The 14,830-nt window shown below is 55.9% G+C and overlaps 1 protein-coding gene and 1 long non-coding RNA gene across 2 annotated transcripts in view; both read right to left on the bottom strand.

The window, feature by feature from the left end:
• The window catches only part of KLF13 (Kruppel like factor 13), a 50,343-nt gene that overhangs the window by 20,596 nt on the left and 14,917 nt on the right, over window positions 1–14,830 (bottom strand). The window lies entirely within an intron of this gene.
• LOC111528823 lies at window positions 5,882–12,099 on the bottom strand. Its single transcript, XR_002727167.1, has 2 exons — window positions 11,447–12,099; window positions 5,882–10,379 (listed from the first exon to the last, which is right to left on the bottom strand). It is a non-coding gene; the product is annotated as an uncharacterized LOC111528823 (long non-coding RNA).

The raw sequence follows: 14,830 nt of genomic DNA, 5'->3' as shown, positions 1-14,830 counted from the left end.
TGCCTCCCAGCTTCTCTCCCGTTGCGGCAGCAGGAGCACCTTCCCTCCCCCAGGCAGGAGCAGAACACTCATCTCGGGGGAAAACGCTGAAGGAGATGGCCCAATAGACCACCCACAGGAGGTCACCATCGCTGAGCCCGCTGGGCACCCAGGAGCCCCCACTCAGCTCAAGGGTCTCTGGGCTATGTCACCAGACATCGGGGATCAGCAGACAACGCAGAAGAGCCTGACGTGGGTGGGCGAGAGACCCAGACCAAGGAGCAGAGACAGGTGATGCGGAGGGAGCAGAGGCCACGCAACGGGAAGACCTCCAGAGCTGTCACTAATATCCTCACCGCACAGAGGGCCTGGTGGAAGCAAGAACTGCATGCGCCTTTAAAAGGGAGGCCCAGAAACCCGAGTTCAAAAGTAAAGATACTGAAGGAAAAATGTGGCAGAAATAAAAATCCCAATAGCGGGGTTTGGGAGAGAACACTGAGAGAATTTCACAGAAAACAGAGCAAAAATACAAATGGATGGGTAAGAGAGAAAAAATACGAAAATGTAAGGATCAGTCCAACAGCTCCAAATAAAAGAAACTGCAGGCAGCCCTGAGAACACAGGAGGTGAGGTGGGCCGTGAAGAAAATGGCAAGAATGTTTTCCAGATGCCACCCAAAGGGCCCGCTGCAGAGGACAGAGCTTGGCCGAGCACCTCCATGTATGTGCACACCTCCAAGCCCTGGGTAAAGGCACAAGCCCAAAAGGCCCTGAGAGGCAAAGAGACCAGCAGGTGCACACAGCCAGAATCAGAACAGCTTCAGTCTTCTCCACAGCAACATCAGAGCTCAGAGACTGCAGCAAAGCCTTCCAAACCCCACGAGTAAACCATTCTCACCTATGATTCAACCCAGAGAAACGTGAATCAACCTCAGACCAGGATCAAGACATTTCCAGACATATAAGCCTTAAAACAATAGCCTCCCATTCTCCTGAGTGAATTAACGCAGGAACAGAAAACCAAACACTGTATGTTCTCACTTACTTTTTGAGACGGAGGCTCGCTCTGTCGCCTGGGCTGGAGTGCAGTGGCGCGATCTTGGCTCACTGCAACCTCTGTCTCCCAGGTTCAAGCAAGTCTCCTGCCTCAGTCTCCTGAGTAGCTGGGAATACAGGCGCCCGCCACCACACCGGGCTAATTTTTGTATTTTTAGTAGAGACGGGGTTTCACCATGTTGGTCAGGCTGGTCTTGAACTCCTGACCTCAGATGATCCACACGCCTTGGCCTCCCGAAGTGCTAGGGTTATAGGTGTGAGCCACCGTGCCTGGCCCGTTCTCACTTATAAGTGGGAGCTACACACTGAGTACACAGGGACACAAAGGAGGGAACAGCAGACACCAGGTCCTACTTGAGTGGGGAGGGAGGAGGGTAAAAGATTGAAAAACTACCTATCGGGCACTATGTTTATTACCCGAGTGAGGAAATAATAACATCAAACCCTGTGGCATGTAATTTACCCATGTAACAAACCTATACATGTAACCCCGAACCTAAAATAAAAGTCAGAAGGAAAGGAAAAATGGCCTCCAGTGCACCCCTTCCAGGAGGCTATGCAGCAGGAGCTCCACCAAGCAGCAGACGGCAGGGGCTCCAGGAAATGGGGCCCAGATGGTAGGGAGGGGTCCCAGGATGACAGCCAACCCCCGCAGAGATGTTACCCAGGCCACACAGAACAGGCCACACTGGGTGTGTGGGGACACCTGGAGGGCTAGGGGTGTGGGGACAACAGCACTGGAAAAATCAAGCAGAAATGGCAACTATTGAGCCTCAGGGAAAGAAACACGCGTAATGTATGGGTCACCTGCAACTAGCATTTACTGTCATGATTCCCAAAATACTGCATGCTGGCTCCATCCTAAGTATCTAATTATCACGTGTGGGGGAAGGGTGCCTGCAGGCACTCATGTGCCATCATGGGAAGTCAGGAGATAACGCCCAACACTCTTCTACCATCAAGAAGAGCCCCTCTGAGCATGTTATCGAGCTGGGAAAGGTAAATACCAAAGGCAGTAGCTGAAGAAGCTGGCAGAGGGTGGGGGTGACCTGCTTATCACAGTGAGCGTACAGAATGACTGGATCCTTAAGCTATGTGTATTACCACATGCACTACTATAATACAATGTCTAACATAATTTACAAAATGGGATGGGTGTAGCATTCTCGCCAGTCCAGCCTTTCCTTAGAGCATCACTTTCTTCTCCTAGTAGCTCCTCTTCAGAAGCCATTAGAGGGTGCTGGCCCTGCCATCTCCCCAAGGCATGTGGAGATGACACCCTGCCCTTCTGCTCAGGGGAGATGAGGGACCGTCCACAGGAGACACTGAGCACCTGGCCTCTTCCTCACTATCTGTGTTACCTCAGTAGCACTGTTGATTGTTTCGGTTGTTGCTGCTTTTGATCTCATAAACACCTGTGTCCTGGTTGCCTTCTTTTTACCTACGGACTAGTTTTAACTCCAGGCTGAGGGATGGCGAGATGAGCTCTATCACTTCTTTAAATGGTGGCTCCAACCCCAAGCTAGGGGGTTTTAGGGCTGGACCCATACAATTCCCAATACCAAGTCATGTGGGGTGACTTCAGGCTTTGGATTCTTCACTCCACACTATTAGCCCAGTATCAAAATTAGATGTATCAGGCTTTCATTTGAAGATGTAAGGCACTAAAATATTTATGGACAAACTGATACCGCATCTGGGATTTCCTTCAAAACAACTGGAGGGGCGGTGGCGGGGGGGGGGGGGCAGAGATAAGACTGCAGGGGGCTAGCAGGTGCTTAAAATGTGGGTGTCCTGAAGATGTGGGCATCTGTCTGAAGTTCTCCAAACAGAAGTTTAAAAACTATTAATATGACCGGGTGCAGTGGCTCACATCTATAATCCCAGCACTTTGGGAGGCCAAGGTGGGTGGAACACTTGAGGTCAAGAGTTTGAGACCAGCCTGGCCAACATTTCGGTGAAACCCCATCTCTATTAAAAATACAAAAAATTGTCTGGGTGTGATGGCGGGTGCCTGTAATCCCAGCTACTTGAGAGGCTGAGGCAGGAGAATTGCTTGAACCCGGGAGGCAGAGCTTGCAGAGATCGCACCATTGCACTCCAGCCTGGGCAACAGGAGTGAAACTCGTCTCAAAAACAAAAACAAAAAACAAAAAACTATTAATATATGGACAGAGATTGCAACGGTAGGCCCTGCCCGGAGGCCACTCCTCCTAGCTGGATTTCAGCCCATCCCTCCTCTGGCTCTCCCCAGGCCTGCTCACCAGCACACCATGGTTTGGGGTTTGGTCAGCTGCTTCCCTGCCTGCCCCTGGCAAGCAAAGTCCCATCCTGCAGGCCTGGGCTGATGTCCCGGATTGGACGTTGCTCTCAGTCAACCGCAGCCTGACACTCACTGGGAGGGCAGAGTTGCGCCAGGCTCCGGGGCCATGCTGGGTAGACTGGACAGGCCCGAGGCCTCCACACTGACACTGTCTCCAGGGCCTGGCTGTAGTCAAGTGCCACATCTGACCCCACGCTACCACCTGGGTCCTGGAGTCGGAAGGGCTCAGGGGAGTCAGGGACTCTCAGGCAGGGCCATGGGGGTGTACTTTTTTCCCCAGAAGCAGCCTGGTTTCTGTTTAAAAGAAGGAACTGCGAAATCCTCTTCTCCTCTGAGGCCCATGCCTGCAATACAGGGTCCTCGGTTAGAGAAGGGAAGGGTGGGGGGCTGCCTGCCGAGAGCCCCCTGCCCCAGGCTTGGCCACAGTGAGCCACCCACAGCCCTGCCAGCTCACTGTTGGAACTCTGGCCACAGCCACCGCAGCCCCCCTTCCCAGCAGCTATTCTTGGTCTGTGTCTCCCTTTGGGGGGAGGATAAGGGTGGAAATGATCAGCAGCTAAAATTAGCAAGAGGCAAACAATTGAGGCCAGGAATCTGAGGTCAGCTGAGGACAACAGTTTGTTCTCTGCAGCCCCGAGGTGGTTTTAGCAATAAAGGGAATCGAAAATGAAAACAGATCTGGAAGCACCCCAAGCCCTGGTGGGACCAGGCCCAACATGGCCAGCCCCAGGTGGGCAGGCCAGATGGCAGGGACTTTGCCCAGTCCAGACCCCCCAACCTGGGGCTCCCCTCTTCACAAGGGGGCCCTCTACAGCCGGGAGGCAACCCCCAGAGCACCTGCAGCTATGGTTACAGCATGCCTGGGACAGGTTTCCGATGCACTTAACGTGGGTGTGACTTCCTCTCCAGGGGAGGCCCAGCACAGGTGGCTGTAAACACCCCCAGTAACTGCTGGATGACCAGGGCCACAAGCCCTTGCTTTGATACCTCCAGGCACTCCCCCTTTAACAGGCCCCAGCAAAACTCCCTAAGTGACAGACCAGGAAATCAGGCCACAAAGTCAGCAGATGTGGAGCCACCCTTGAGACCAGGCCCCTGGCCCACGGTCTCTTCCCTGTCACCACCTCTGCAGTCCCTCCTCCCCTGGAAGGCCCACCCAGAGCAAGCTGCACACTCCGAGGTGGCACCGACAGAGCCCACAGTCTAGGTGGGCTGCATGGTGGCTGCAGACAGACGGGGAGGTGGGTCTGGCCTCGTCATGCTCCACAGTCAAGAAACTGCCCTCCCCACAAAAACTCCAAGTAGCCACCCTGGAGGTCCCAAAGCTAGTGGTCTCTGGGTTCTATCTGGTGATGCTCAGTCCTAAGGGAACTTGGCTCAGCCTAGGATGCATGGGATTAAATATAGCCTTTTATTAAGTTTTTATTCACTGATCTCTGCCACCTAACAGTTTGCAAATGTCAGAAGAAATAAATCAGCACAGTGGTCATAATTCAGAGCTGGGAAGCACACAGGAGGCTGGAAATGCACAGACCAGGTCGCTGGACCCACAGCCCTGAAGATACTGCTCCTGTCCCCAGGACAGAGTAGATGCTGACAGGCCCTTCCATGGGGCCACCATAGGGCCAGGAGCCAGAGGCACACCAAGTGGCACCACCTTACAGACACTAATCTCAGCAGCTGCTGAGGCTGCTGGTCGACCTCATGGCTCATGGAGAAGGCAGGCATGGAGCCCATGGCCAGCCCACACCTGGGCCAGGCAGAGCTCACACAGCCTGTCCTCACTGGTGCCGTCAGGTCTGTGCATTCTGAGCGGGACCAAGGGAGCCTGTAGGGCAGACACTGGGACTGAGGGAGGTAGAAACCCCTGAGCGTGGCCTGCAGCAGGCCAGGCCTCCGCTGTGAGACAATCTCACCTTTCCCTGAACTGCAAGATCTCAGGACCCAGCGTCCAAGGCTGGAACACAAAGCCTCCAAGATCTGAGGGTCCAGGGGAGGCCTATTTGGAAGAGTCTGAAGCTCCCAGGTACAGGGCAGCCTGGGGACCCCTGTTGTGTAAACTCTACTTAAACAGTGACTTCTGTTCCGTTCACAGCAAAACCCTTTTTTTTTTGAGACGGAGTCTCACTCTGCAACCTCCACCTCCCGGGTTCAAGCAATTCTCTGCCTCAGCCTCCTGAGTAGCTGGGGTTACAGGCGTCCGCCACCACACCCAGCTAATTTTTGTATTTTTAGTAGAGATGGGGTTTCACCATATTGGCCAGGCCAGTAGTCTTAAACTCCTGACCTCATGATCCACCCACCTCAGCCTCCCAAAGTGCTGGGATTACAGGCATGAGCCACTGCACCCAGCGTGCAAAACCCTTTTAACAGTGTTGACTTGTGAGTGGAGGGATTAAAGTTAATGATTTTCCTTTTTATTAATGTTTCTTGATACTTTCCTGTTTCCCAAATCATCCTTAATTAACATGTTCCACTTTCACAAGTAGAAATAAAAACAAGTGCCAGGCACTCCAATGATGACCTTTTGGCAAGGCAACTTCTTACAACAACAGGAACACACTTACATCTCACCCCAGCCCAGGGCACCAAAAGCAAGTCCACGATATGGGCTAAGCAAAGACTTTCCAACGCAGGTTTCCCAGGCCGTGGCCCAACTCAGAGTCTGCGCCAGGTCCAGGGATGGTGGATTTGGGTCATTTTACAAAGCAAGTGGTTCCTGGAGACACTGGGGAACTCTTACTCGGAAGTCCATCCACACTCCCTCCTAGCCTCCCTGCTGTCACCGTCATTATCATGTTCTGACACAAAGGCCATTAAACATTAAGCTCCTTACTTACTCCAAACTGCTGCTGGGCAAAGAGTGCCAGGCCTGCATTTGGCCTGGCCATGGGCGACCTCACGAGCTTGCTTAGCCTCACCTTCTCCACTGGCATGGCCACCTCTAAGGTGCTTCTCAAGGGCTGTACCCAGACCAAAGCTTCCTTGCGGATCCTTCAAGGTCTGAAAGCTGAGCCAAAGAGCCAGTCCTTGTGTAAGTCCCAGACTTCACCAAAAAAAGAGGGTGAAGTTGGGCCAGAGACCACCCTACATGCCAAGCTGCTTTCTCTAAATACCCAGTGGATGGAACAGGTACAAAGAACCAAGACTTGGGTGTCATTTCCTTTATCCTGAACCCTGCAGGGGCATAACTTCCTACATTTCAAATTTTAAGAGTTTGGTGAAGACAGAAGCGAAGTGGAGCATCCTTGCCCAGAACCACAGACTCCCTCCTTTGAGATCTGTAATGAGATGACGTTCACAGGTGTCCACCTGCTCAGCCGAGAGACCACTGTTCTCATTAGGCCCAGGCAGAGGAGAGCTAGGGCGAGGTTCCGAACAATGGACCCATGTGGTCGGCATCCAGGTGCCCTGCACCCTTGGGGGCCTGCTTGGCCCATCCCCTCCCTCCCCAATCCCAGAGCTTCATCTTTCTGTCCAGGATCCGTGGGTCCAGGCTGCCCAATATCCTACCACGACTGGGGCAGACCCTGGCCCCTTCCTGTCCGAGCATATTGGCTTAAAAACAGGGGCCGCATGCTATACCACTCTCTAAGTCTGGAATGGCCGAGAGTTAGGGGTCATTTTCTCTAGGGTTTCACTCGGTGGAGAAAAGCACATCATCTCATGAAATGGGATTCATCCCATGAATCACAAATTCGGCAAAGGCTAGGCTACTCTGAGGACTTGGCAGCTTCAGCAACACTCTGAGTACTTTTGGTTCCGCCAAGAACACATGGCTGGTTACATTATACCATTCAACTTCATGTGGAATTCCAGGGACATTTGAGCTCATCTGCTTTTCATTAATTCACACCCAAGTTCACACTGGCGGGAGGGGACCTGGAAGCTGTGAACCCTCTCCCCCAGGAAGCCCTCCGGGCCCAGGAGAAACAGGCTTAAAGCAGCCTGAGGACCTGAAGCCCCCTGCTCCCAGCATGGGTCACAGGCGCAGGGGCACAACAGGCTTGGCCCATACCGACCTCACATGGGCCCGGAGGACTTCTCCTGCAGACACCAGCCTACTTCCTCCCCACTGCATGCTAGGCACTAAGAGCAGAGCACTGCCCTTGCACTCATGTAGCCAGGACAGTGAAGTATCAGAGGCAAGGTGGCTAACCACAGGCTGGCACCAGCTGGAGCAGACTGGGTCCCAGAGACTCACGTTGAGAGTCAGTGCAGAATGAGGCAAGCGCCCTCCGGATCCCCAGGTCCTCGGCACGGTGGCCGTTCCATCGAGGAAAGCGCTGCTGTACCACTGCCGCCTGACAGGGCACCTGCCTCTCACACGGCCCGCCAGTGTCAGTCCATCCCAGGCTCTGGGGAAACACGTCATAATCTGCACAGGTGGCTCACAGGGAAAGCAGCGTCAGCCTCCCCTCCCTAAATGGGCAGCAGCATTGCCCTGGGTCCTGGGATTCCCCCAGATGAAGTGACAGTCACAGCCTGTGGCCCTACAAAGTTAAGGGGCAAAAAAGCTGCCATGAATGGGGGGAGTAGGCCTGCAGAGGATACCGTACCCCACCGCACCTCGCCATCTGCACTCCGTGGTCAGGCAAGAACGCTGAGCACGATAGGCTGAATGTCCGTGCCTCCTGAAACCCGCACCCTGCGGCCCTAACTCCCGGGGTGACGGGTGGCCTTAGGAAGTGGGGCCTTGGGAATGTGATAAGGTCATGAGGACGGGGCCCTCCTTATGGGATTAGTACCCTTAGAAAGGAGACCCCAGAGAATCCCGTCGTCCCCTCTACCATGCGACGTTATAGTAAGAAAACAGCTGTCTACGAACCAGGAAGTGGTTCCTCACCAGATACAGAATCTGCCAGCACCTTCATCTTGGACTTCCAGCCTCCAGAACTATGAAAATAAACTTGTTGTTTATTTGCCACCCATCTCCAGTATTTCTGTTACAGCAGCACACTGGGCCTCCGCCACGGCCCCGGGGTGGTGCTTCAACTCTACAATGCCAGCACCGAGACACCCCGCTGGAGCCCAAGGCACTGTGGCCTGAGATGCAGTCAGGACTCCAGGGTCTAAAAAATGCGGACATCGGTGGCGAGAGCAGGCAGGCTGCCGTGACTACAGGGCCACACCCTTGGCTACCAGGAGGGGCTTCCTGGGCTCCATGTTGGCAGGTTTTCAGTGAGAACAGGGCCAAGCGACAGTCCTGTCTGGGAAGGAAAACTGTGGGTGCCACTTAATTTCTTCTTTTAGCTTTTCTGTACTTAAATGGTCTGTAGCACATGTATACTTCAATAAAAAGTACGTGGTGCGGCGTGCGCGTGTGCCTATGTACCACGCATGGTTTTTTCCTTTCGGAAGGCACTGGAGGCTGGGCTGACATAGCCAGGCCCTCTGGGTTCTGCCGCCCCTTTAGTGCAAACCAAGATGAAGAGGGGCGCCTGTGCTCCTGTGTACTGCTCCCTCTTCCAGGCATCACCCTCCAGTCACCCTCCGCAGTCGTTCTGACAAGAGTAGCAAGCTTCCTGTCCCAGCTCCACAGGCAATCCACGGGAGGAGGAATGGCGTCCTGTCTTCCCACAAAGCCTGTGTGTTTTCCACTTTCCTCCACCAGCAAGTGCACCTGGGGTTCGAGGCCTGCCTCCCGCCTTCAGAAATAAAGGTCCCAGAAAGTGCAGGAAGAAGCCTCCACACTGAGGGAGCCTCACGTGGCGTGGCCAAGAAGGCCAGGCTGGAGACAATGAAGCCTGAGATGTGGAACGCACTGAGAAGCGCAGCGCTCTCCCTCGTGTTGGGAGGTGTCATCCTCAGGGGGTGTGGTCCAGGAGAAGCCAACAACACACCTTCCTGTTCCACCAGCCTTGCAGCCACTACAACAGAGGCAGCCCCCAACCCCTGCAGCCTATATGCCGCCCCAGGGCCCCAGAGGCTGGAGGGCGTGGGAGGGCAGACATAAGAGGTTGGGCCCCCCTCAAGCTGCTGCCACAGGATGGCAGGATGGGGGCCTTTGGGCCCAGCCACTGAGACACCCGCTTCTCCTTTAGCCATTTCTTGCCTTGACTTCCCAAGTCACACTGCCCCTGCCTCTCCCCTACCCTGCGGCTCCGCTGGCTAAGGGCCTGCTATAGGAAGCCCCATCCCTCATGAGCAGCACTTCCAAGGCAGAGTCACCCCCTGGGCCCCACATCCTGCCTCTCATCACCACAGTCAAGGTGGGGCCCCTCCCAGCCCAGCCTGAGGGTCCCCTCTGACGCTAGCACACACAGGTTCTAGAAGGCTTGCCACCCACGCGCCGCAAAGCCTGGGTAGGTCCTCTCTGCCTCCAGTCTCCACTGCCCAGCCCCAGCCTCACCTTGGGGGAAGCCTTGTTCACAGCTCCCCTTCCCCACCAGGAGAACCAAGGACAGCCTCTTCCTGAGGTGTGATGTCCTGGTGGGGCTCAGCAACGAAGCTGGTCGCCCTGATCCCTCCAGGGGGTTCCCAGGCCCTGCCAAAGAAGCCTTTGTCTGAGAAGGCTGGTGCTACCAGCGGAGCAATGAAGGGCGAACGCCTGCTGATCCCAGGAGGGTGTCCCAACCCTGAATTCCCTGCTTGACCTTCTAGCTTCACAGGTCCTCAAATCCTCCTACCTGCTTGGACTTGGTGCCACGCCCTGTCACAGACCTGACCTCGTCCCAGCCCCGATGACAGCCAGCAGGTGGGGGAACCAAGGTCCTCACCCATGCTTGCTAACACAGTCTGCTCCTGCCCCCAGACTCAGGACCCTACGCTGCCCCTCTCCCCTGCTGGCCCATCCAAGCCACACGTCCAGTCTGCGTCTTCCCAGACCGTCCCTGATGCCGCCAGCACAGAGGGTGCGGAGTGGTGGCAGGCAGGAGCCTGGCCTGCAGGCCAACAGCCCTCCTACGGCAAGCAGGAGCCCTGGCCCCACCACCAAGTGCCTGGGATGTCCCTGTCTAGAAACAGAAAGATTTCGAGGCACAGATGGTATTTTCATTTCTTCTTCCAGTTGAAGGTGATGCCTTTAAAAGAGAAAGAAAGATACGGAAGTGAAGGCTGCTGTGTGGACACAGAAGTCAGCCTGCAGGGCCTGCAAGGAGGGGACGCCCCATTTCCTGAGAAAGCGGGGGCAGGGGGCAGCAAGAGGCCTTGGGGCTCTGGCCTGGGGGCTTTCTACAGCTGTGTGGGTGGCCACAGTTCCAGGGCGGCTGCATACTGGTAACGGGTGGGGGGTCCATCATACTCTTTACCAAAGAGGATGGGTCAGGTTAGAGTGGACCAGTCGAGAAGGGGAAGGACAGCAGCTGCTGTGCAGGAGCTCAGGCCTGTGGCCAGGGTGAGGGGCCCATGTGGAAATCTCTCCTTCTGGCCTCAGAGAAAAGCAGAGGACAGGAGGTCAGGGGAGAAGGCTGTGAGTTTCGGAAGAAACGAAGAGGTGTTTTCTGGAAGCCACAGATGGGTAATCTTCCCAGAAACAGGGTCAAGATCATTGGCCTGGTGTTCTGTGCACAACAGCTCTGGGTTCCCGTCAGGGTGCGCGGGGGCTCCTCAGAGAAATGCCTGGGCTGTGGGCCTCTCAGCATGAGGCAGGCATCTGTACAGAGGGGCTCACGCACGCCTGTGCCAGATGCTGGCACACAGGGGCACACTCGTGGAGCCGCACTCCCTCTGAGCTCAGACACTCTCCCTCTAGAACCAGAACCCCTAATAGTGCCTACACACGGCACCCTCCAGGCAAAAGAGACAACCAGGGGTGAGAGGTGGGGAGCAGTTGCAGCCCTCCCCAGCAAGTCATTTGCCCCCGGTAAACTGACGGTGCAAATATGACCTCGTGTGGCCCACCGCATCTGACGACTTTACATCAGGCTGGCAGGGCAGACGCCCGGGTCAGAACTAAGCACACTAAGCCCTGGCGTGGTCAGTCTCAGGCTGCGGCCTCACAACTGCAACAGCCAGGAACCATGCTGCCCACGTAGGGCCGGCCACTGGGAGACAAGAGCAGGGCAGGGTCCCCTGGTGAGGGGTCTGGGGGCCAAAGGAAGGGTGCACCTCCTGGGCTTTCTCCACCCCACCCAATCCTCACACTCACGGATTTCCTGTCAGTTTCAGGAGGGGACCCTGCCACACTCCTGGAGATCCTCTGCTGCTCGCTGCTGGGCACGTGGTGGTCACTCAAGGCAGGATCTGCCCCCAACTCCAGTGCTTTCCAGGCAGGTACTCAAAGGGGCAAGACACAGGCCAGAGGTACAGGAGGGCAAAGGCAGGCTGGGGTGGGGACACAGGCCTCCAGGCCCCCAGAGCAGCACACAGGGCAGGGCCATAAGCCCTGCCCTCAGACACCACGCCCTCAAGGGACAGAAACACCAGCCAAGGCCAGGCCCCTCATGACACTCAGGCAATAAGTGAGGAACGCCCAAGACCCTGCTCCACCCCTGTCCGCCGACACCCCACAGTCCCAGCCCGATGCAGCACGCCTGCCTGTCATCTGTTCTGCTCTTCTCCTGGCTCTGTCTGGGATCTCACAGCTGCCTCCTCCTGACCAGCCCTATGGAGCCCAGACCCACCCCCTGACCTGCTCAAAGGTGGGGAGGCCAGGGTGGCACCCTCAGAAGGGCCAGGAGCGGACCCTGACTCACACAGCCTGGAAGGCACCTGCCCCAAACTGCAACAGCTCAGACTCGCTGGCCTGTCCCCAGGGTTGGCGTGCACCTAGCCTGGCTGTCCTGGGCTGAACCTGGGAACCTTGGCCTGCTCCTGGTTACTTGCAGCCCCTCCCTCCCCACTCAGGCGGCTTCCTTGGGGAACCCAGGGAGGATCCCGCACAGCCCCAGGACAAAGTCAAAACTCCTCCCATCCCCATCCTGCCCCACCGGCAATCCTCCCAGCTCTTTCTGCACCGGATTCCAGGAGATTTTGTAAAAAGAAAAGTTCCATTATGTTTCGAATGAAAATCTGAAAATCTGTAAACCCAAGGACCAGAACTCCTTCTCCACATTCCTACAGCAAATTCTATAATGGTCCCTTGGGGGATCTCTCCCTCCCCATTGGCCCAAACCCCCACAACCCAGAAGAGAAACAGGGCCCTTGGCCTGGCCCAGCCCAGTCTCAGCTTCTAAGCAGCAGGTGACCCTTTTTGCCGTGGGCCAGCCATGACAGTGGGGTGAAGTCACCCCCAAAGGCCACCAGCCAAGGCACTGAGAAGCCAAGCTTGGCAAATGCCTGCGGTGGCTGGGGATTCCTGGTCTTGGTGCCTGGCACCCCTGCCACCTCCCCTGGAGCCCCTGCCAGCCAGACACATGAAAACGTCCAGCCATGGCATGTTTTCAGAGTATACCCTGGCTTAAAAGGCAGGTGAAGGAGGCCACTCTCTGCTGACACTCCTTCAGTCCTGCCCCAAAGAGGGGCAAGCCTAGGTGCCCACTATCCTCCTGACACAGGCTGGAGGGGCGAATCTGGGATGTCTCCATCTGCACAGAGATGAGTACGGGTGTGGGGAGAGCCTCACCTCTGGAGCTGGAGTGACAGGCCCCGGGTGGTATGGGTACCCAGAGCCAGCAAGAGGTAACTGCTAAGTATTGGCAGGTGTTTGTCCCAGGGGGTTGGAGAACACCCCCCAGGGCCAAAGTCGCCCGAGAGCCAGGCCATTTGTGCAGAGTAAGTATTTAGGGCAGCAACCAGGCATGGGTGACCTGCAATGTGTGGCTCTCCTGTCTCTGCTGTGGTCTCACAGGGAGAAACACTGAACACATTATACAAAGACTGACAAGTGACCAAAAGTATGGGTGGGGACGGGGGATTAAGAGGTCTCCCAGGGAAGACTAAGGAGCAGGTTAATTCGTACACCACAGCCTCAGACCTCTCCAAGGAGACCTTCCCTGTGGAGTCACAGTGACCCGCAGTCAGTGGGAATATCCCCACACCCAGTGGGAATATCCCCACGCCAGGACTCAGCTTGGCCTGAGGGCTGTGTGCGCTGTTGGAAAGCCAGAGCTGACCAGCTCTTAACGACAACAGGCAGTTTAAGTAGAAAACTTTTCCAGGTCATTTCTTGAAGCTGGAAATTATCACCTAACGTGAAATCCAGTTCTTGCTACTGTGGTTCAGGAGACTGACAGCAAGGGTGTGCACACAGACTCTGCCAGGGCCCGTCAGCACCCAGGCCCCTGTGAATTCCCACTGAAGGCTGGATGCACCCCTCGTGCCTCCGTGCCTTCTCCCTTCAGGTGAGCAGCCTGAAGGCTGGTCTCCTTCCCACTGCTGCGGGCCGACACCTGGTGGGAGGTGTGCCGACTTAAGACTGCAGGAGGCTGTTTGGGAGGCCGTGTGCACCCAGCCTGTCTGTGGGCACTGCGTCCCGCCTTAGGGATGGGGACAAGTCTGAAGTCCCCAAGGCATCTGCCTCTGCAGAACATTCAAATGTGGCCACCCCAGACCCTGCCACTGTTTCTCCCAGGATGGTGTCTGCTGCACACCTGAGCCGGCGGGCCCTGTGCAAGGGTGCAGGACAGTCCCCAGCACAGGCGCCACTCTACACCCAGTCACTCAGAGCAGAAGAGAGAAGAGGCCACTCACGACCACAAGAGCAGAGCACGAGACAGTATGTGCCTCAGCGTCCTCCTTTCCCCAAGCACAGGAGCCTGGCCAGCAGGCGGATGTGGAAACCGCACGGCCAGGAGAGGCCCCAGCCCCTCAGCAGGCTGGCCCTGCCTGGGGAACACGCACGAGTGTCCGCAGAGCAATCAGGTGCCGGGAGATCGAGGAAGGCCATGCTCTCCTTACTCACTCCAAATGTTCACCCCCGACCACAGGAAGCACTTCCATACCAAACACACTCACAGGAAGACGGAAATAAAGCAGGAAAGGGGTGCAAAGGCCCGGTTCAGCAGCCATGAGGCCAGCCTCAAGAAGGCCTCGTGCTTCCCTTTAGGAAACAATCCTCATATTTGCAAACACAGAACTGCTGCCCCAAAAAAGAAAGAAAATAAAGAAAAAAATACATATATCCGCAGATGGCCCAAAGCTCATGAAGGCAATTACTCCCGTAAACAAGAAGTGGAATGCCTGTGGAAACGAGCGAAGCCCAGGCGAGACACAAAAATAGCAAACCTAAGTCCTGAGTGGGATTCTCTGGGCTGCTGATGGCTGAGATGCCGACGGCAGCGATGAGCTTGCCCCACTTGAAGGAGCTGTGTTATACAGTGGTCGAGTGAGGCAAGTTTTGCTGCAAACAAGATTTCTGTTGTTCTCTACTGAAGAGCTGTCAGTTAAGAAAGCCATCATGGTGCCTGGGCCTCGGGAGGGGAGGCGGGCCACCCAGCAGGGCACTGCGTCCCTGGGAGGGCAGCCGGCATTGTCACCCAAGACTGCCTGGTCTCAGAAAGTCCCTCCGTTGGGGTGGGGTCGCTCGGCAGGACTAGCATGGCCACCTGCAGGCACAGTCTCTTCTGTCCCTGGGAGACTGCCCAAGACTACG

This window comes from Piliocolobus tephrosceles, chromosome 6 (assembly GCF_002776525.5).
Source record: "Piliocolobus tephrosceles isolate RC106 chromosome 6, ASM277652v3, whole genome shotgun sequence".
NCBI lineage: Eukaryota > Metazoa > Chordata > Mammalia > Primates > Cercopithecidae > Piliocolobus > Piliocolobus tephrosceles.
This window is presented reverse-complemented; position numbering and strand designations above follow the sequence as displayed.